Here is a 6,000-nt window from a genome sequence, read left to right as displayed (position 1 = left end):
CAAATTTCAGTGAAAATTTGAGAAGATAGGATAACTCATACATTGTTGAGGAGAGTATAAAATGATTAAGCCACTTTGGAAGACATTTTGTAACCAACAATGGTGCTCCTGGCCATTTATCCCAGAGATACAAAACCTTACATTATAGATGCTTCATTTGTAATAGAAAAAAAACTGGAAACAACCCAGAGAATAGCAAATGATTAAATAAACTTTAGTGTATTTATATCATGGGAGAGTAATCAGTAAAAAGATAAAGGAACAGATTATTGATATATACAATGTTACTTCTTGGTACTATATCTTACAACTACACAGCAAAAGACATTTATCTCAAAATAGAATTTGATTATAAATAATCCATGAAGAATAAACAAAAATATAGAGATAAATAGACATACATCTTTTTTGCAGAAAGTAAATGCTTCAAATACAACATACTTTTATATCTAAAAATATAGTATTAATATTCTTCAATGGTTTTCTGTTGAACATATGCTAGAACAACCTTCATTTTCTGTAGCTGACTAATTTTAAACATCATTCGATCTTCACTCTCTGTTGGGCAAGAATTGGACAATGACCGAAAAGAGGACAGGGTTTCAGAAAAGCAGAATTCACAGCGAGGCAGTGGTGCTGGTCTTAGAGAGAGAGAAACATCACTGTGGCTATATTCCTGGTCCATTCCAGAAACAGTCACCTGCGTAGGACTTTCAGTAGATTTTCTTCTTCACATCATTTTATTACACGGGTCTATGAAGACTGTGTATTGAGCACTTCCTTTGAGCACTTCTCTGGGAATGAACAATAATGATAAAGGGAGGTGCAAGCCATGGAGGGGAACCAGGATGAGGGGAGGACTCTGTGGAGATCACCATGGAGGCCCTGAATGCCAGCATGGAGGAGAACGCCAGCTTCCTGCAGAAAGCATGAAAGCTCTACCCACTGCCCTGGGCACACAGCACCAGTTTTGGTGATTATTCACATGGAAAACCTTGCTAATTTCATTTTTAAGATAATAAAACTGGACAGTGTGACCCAGAGCACTATTGGAAATAATTTAAAAAACGGAAGCACAGCTGTAAATAGCTCTAGTTGCTGAAAACTATCAGGCAGTGGTGATCAAAGGAAGTCCAACTGCACAAAAGACAGTACAACTGGTAGTAGGGAAAATGGAAAGGTTACCCTAAAGACCAAGGAGATGGAGTGCAGCATAAACAGTTGTAAAAGCCTCTGTGAAGTACTTGAAATTACCAAAGATGCTGATGATAAAGATTCAAAAAAAGCTTATAAAAAGCTCAGCTGGAGTTTAATCCAGACAAAACCATGCTCCTGGAGCAAAAGATGCTTTTAAAAAGATTGGAAATGCTTATGCTGTTTTAAGCAGTCAAAAAGAAAAAAAGCAGTATGATCTCACAGGCAATGCAGAACAAGCATGGGTTTGATGTAGTTCATTTGTTTATTTTTTCTTTTATGTGCCTTTTTTCTTTTATGCCTGAGAAGATATATCCAGTAAAATATTGCTACAAGCAATGTCTGAGATTTTCTGCCTATGTTTTCTTCTATGAGTTTTATGGTTTCAGGTCTAACATTTAAGTCTTTAATCCATTTTGAATTTATTCTTGGGTGTGGTGCAAGAAGAATCAAATTAAAAAGTTTCTGCACGGCAAAGAAAAACATCAACAAAATAAAAAGACAACCCACACAATGGGAGACCATATTCACCCATATAACTGATAAGAGGTTAATATCTGAAATTTATAATGAACTTAAAAAATTCAACTTCAAAAAACAAACAACCCAATTTAAAAATGGAAAAGCGACTGAATAGGTACTTCTCCAAAGAGGACATACAGATGGTCAATAGACATATGAAAACATGCTCAACATCACTAATCATCAGAGAAATGCAAATTAAAACCACAATGAGGTATCACCTCACACCTGTCAGAATGACTATCATCAATAAATCAACAAACAAGTGCTGTTGTGGCTGTGGAGAAAGGGGCACCATTTGGCAGTGTTGGTTGGAATGTAGACTGGTACAGTCACTTTAGAAAGCAGTATGGAGATACCTCAAAATATTAAAAATGGATCTGCCTTTTCACCCAGAGATCCCACTTCTAGGAATACATCTGCAGGAACCCAACACACTAATTCAGAAGAACTTGAGCATCCCTGTGTTCATTGCAGCATTATTTACAATCACCAAGATATGGAAGCAGCCCAACTGTCTTTGAGTAGGTGAATGCATAAAACAATTATGAGACATTTATACAATGGAATACTACTTGGCTATAAAAAAGAAGAGAATTTTACCCTTTGTGACAGTATGGGTGGACCTGGAGAACATTATTCTAAGTGAAATAATCCAGTAAGAGAAAGACAAATGATTTCACTCATATGTGGAATCTAATAAACAAACTGATCTAACAAGTAAAATAGAGACAGGCTCATAGACAGAGCAGGTAGACAGCTAATGGGTTGGTGGGGAGGGTTAAGGAATGGAAAGACTGAACAGAAAGGGAGAAGGAATCATGGACAAGGACAACAGTGTGGTGATAGCTGGGGGAAGGGTGGTTGAAGGGGACTAAATGGTAATGGAAAATACAATAAAAATTTGAAAAATAAAATAAATTTTTAAAAAGCATGGGTAACCACATAGAACCTTATCTCTTTAATATGGCCTTTTTTCTTTCTTTTTGATTCAAACTAGCTTCATCCAGCACCCTAACTCAGCTGCCACCTTCTTCCTTACAGACCACTCCCTTAATCATTAAACCTTCAGAACAATGAGATTCTGACCCTCATCAAATAATCCCAGAAACAAAATCTTGAGTCCATTGACCCCAGAGACAAAGTTTCAGTCAAATTAGAGATAATATCCAGGCTTCAGTTGTGTTCCAGCTTCGGCCCAGAAAAGTATCAAAACCAGATGAAGAGATGCCATGGCTGACATCTGGACCAGATGCAATGACCAACTGCCCCCTAACCTAGCACTGACCAATCAATAGAGACCATGACCCTAACTCTCTTAGTCATCATGATTAATGATTTTTCCCTGATGTAACCCATGTGCTGGAAGTTATCAAAGAGCCAGGTCTTTGAGCATAAGCTAACTTGTCTCTGGGAATGTGCCTTTTCCTAAACATGAACCATTACTTTCTTTGCTGGAATCTCCTATTTGGTGTCTTATTGGGCTCTGATGCCCACAGACATCACCAAAACAATGGTATATTTAATTTCCATAGAGCTTGTGAAGCTAATAAAACATCAGAAGACTTTTTAAATATATTCTTTAGTGGTGGATTTCCTTCAGGTAGTCTACGTTCATTTTCAAGTGTATGAGCTGGTTATAGCCATCAACATCAGCATCAGCATAGTGAACATGAAAGGAAGGAAGAAAGAAGAGATGGAGGCTTTTCTGCATTTATCCAGCTGATGCCCACTATTGTACTGATCCTCCTGTCATACTAAGCCAATGGATTATCTCTAATCTTCCTTATTCTTTATATCCCAGATATGAATCAGGGGAAATTATTAAAATGCAGACAGAAAAGCTGGGTGTTGTTTATTATGTCAACAAGGACTTTAAAATTGAATATAAAAGAATGTTACTACAAAAGGTAGAAAAGAGGGTGGAAGAAGATTATGCAACTAGTATTGTAAATAATTACTGAAGAGAAAGACAGATATACAATGTGCAGCAAAAAGGTACTATATGATAGATTCTGAAGGAAGGCAGATGACCTGAGCATGCATGGCTGTAAAGACCTGGAGTGACCGACCATATTTATACAAGCTGATGAACTAAAGTTTTATTTATATTATGTAGTATACTCTTTATTATTTTCTGTGTTTCATTTCATCATGAGAGTTAATGAAAGTGATTTGAAGTAAAAAAGTACACTTAATAGTTGGTCCCTAAAATCTTAATAGTTGATCAGGGAACAGTTGATCCCTGTTCATACCTACTGACTCTTTTAAATAGTAAGAAACTAAAAACTAAAATTAACACTTTAGTTATACTTCTACAATTATTTTCACTTTAAAAGTTTATATGATCACTAACTAAAAATCTCTCAAGAAAGGAATATCACTCCTACACCAGTTTACCATTTTAGTGATTCTCCATTTTTTCCTTTGTCATGTAAATATTTATTAAGTGATGATTTTCTATATACACAGATCTTCACCCTTTTCTGTAAATTCTATTAATGTTTAGTTCCAGGAGACATTTCAGTTTAAATTGATGGAATAAATGTTCTGTGACAAAATTATTTTTAAAATAGTAATAAAGGTTGAGGTCTTTGAAAATAAATTCCAGTATAACTAAACAACTCCTGCTACTTCTATAGATTTGACTGTTGATTTCAGGCAATTTGTGGAAAATGCAATTAAGTATCCAATTGCATGCTACATAATGACATTTCAGTCAACAAGATACCACATATATAATGGCAGTTCCATAACATTATAATAAAGCTAGAAAATTCTTATCCCCTAATGACACCATAACATCATAGCGTAATGCATTATTAATGTGTTTGTGGCAATGCTGTTGTGAACAAACCTAATGAGCTGCCAGTTATATAAAAGTATATCACAAACAGTTATGTACAGTACATATACTTGATAACAATAACAAACAACTATGACACTTGTTTATGTATTTACTAGGCTATATTTATAGTCATTATTTTAGAGCATACTTTTCCTAGTTATTTAAAAAAAGAAGTTCACTATAAAAGTTTACGTTGTGTTATGCTGGCAGCAATTTCATGCATCCTGTGTTTACTGCATCTCTTGATTGCATAATTTTTGTGTTTGATTTAATCTTGTCGTGTTTTATAGTTTGTGTAGCTTAAGTGTACAGCGTTTATAAAGTCTATAATAGTGTACAGTAATATTGTAGGCCTGCATATTTATTTACTACTCACTTACTGACTCACCCAGAACAACTTCCAGTCCTGCAAGTTTTATTCATGGTGTGTCCTATATAGGTGTACCATTTTTAAGTATCATTTATACTGTATATTTACTGAATCATTTTATGTTTAGATAGGCATATATATATTACATATATACATACAAATAATTACCATTGTGTCACAATTGTCTACAATTGTGTTCAATACAGTGACACTCTGTGCAACTTTATAAACTAAGAACGTTAGACTATACCCTAGAGCCTAAGTGTGTACTAGGCTACACTCTCTGGGTTTCTGTAATTGCATCCTGTTATGTTCACACAGTGATGATATGACCTAATGATACATTTTTCAGAACATATCTCTAGTTAAGAGGCCATGACTGTATTTCAATAAACTTTAATTATAACTGGACTTTGTCCCATCTTGCTACATGACTTTGGATAAGTTATCATTATTCTGTTATCTTGCTTACAACTTTGGGAAACTGCCAGCTTGCTTCCTAAAAATATGTCTAATCTATTAAATGTGAGAAAATCTGTTAGAAATTAAAGAAAGTTAAAAAAGCTAAAGTACTGATTTATTTTTTAATTCATGAGGCAATGATGTTTGTTGATCTCTTGTCCCAAATTTGTACCAAGCATTTTCCATTGCTTCCAGTGTTCTAAGGTTGCATTTATATGTGGCCAGTAAAATAGATGTATCAAAAATTATGTTGGTAGAAATTGACTTTCAGTCTGACAGCATAAGTTGCTCCACTAAGCTGTTCACCAGTGAAAGTGGTGAAAATTATTTAAAAAACAACTAAATGGCTATGGAAATAATCCTAAGGAAAAAGAGAAAATTTTAAAAATACCTATTCAATGCCCTGGCTGGCATAGCTCAGTGGATTGAGTGTGGGCTGCAAACCAAAGTGTTGCAGGTTCGAATCCCAGTCAGGGTACATGCCTGGGTTGCAGGCCATGACCTCCAGCAACCACACATTAATGTTTTTGTCTCTCTCTCCCTTTCTCTCCCTCTCTCTCTCTCTCTCCCTCCCTCCCTTCCCTCTCTATAAATAAATAAATAA

General features: G+C 35.1%; 1 pseudogene; it reads left to right on the top strand.

Annotated features, from left to right (window-relative positions):
- The first annotated feature begins 832 nt into the window (after nucleotides 1–832).
- The window catches only part of LOC114501365, a 41,384-nt pseudogene continuing 36,216 nt past the window's right edge, over nucleotides 833–6,000 (top strand).

This window comes from Phyllostomus discolor, chromosome 7 (assembly GCF_004126475.2).
Source record: "Phyllostomus discolor isolate MPI-MPIP mPhyDis1 chromosome 7, mPhyDis1.pri.v3, whole genome shotgun sequence".
Classification (NCBI taxonomy): Eukaryota; Metazoa; Chordata; class Mammalia; order Chiroptera; family Phyllostomidae; genus Phyllostomus; species Phyllostomus discolor.
The sequence above is the reverse complement of the archived record's forward strand: the minus strand, read 5'-3'. Positions and strand labels throughout refer to the sequence as shown.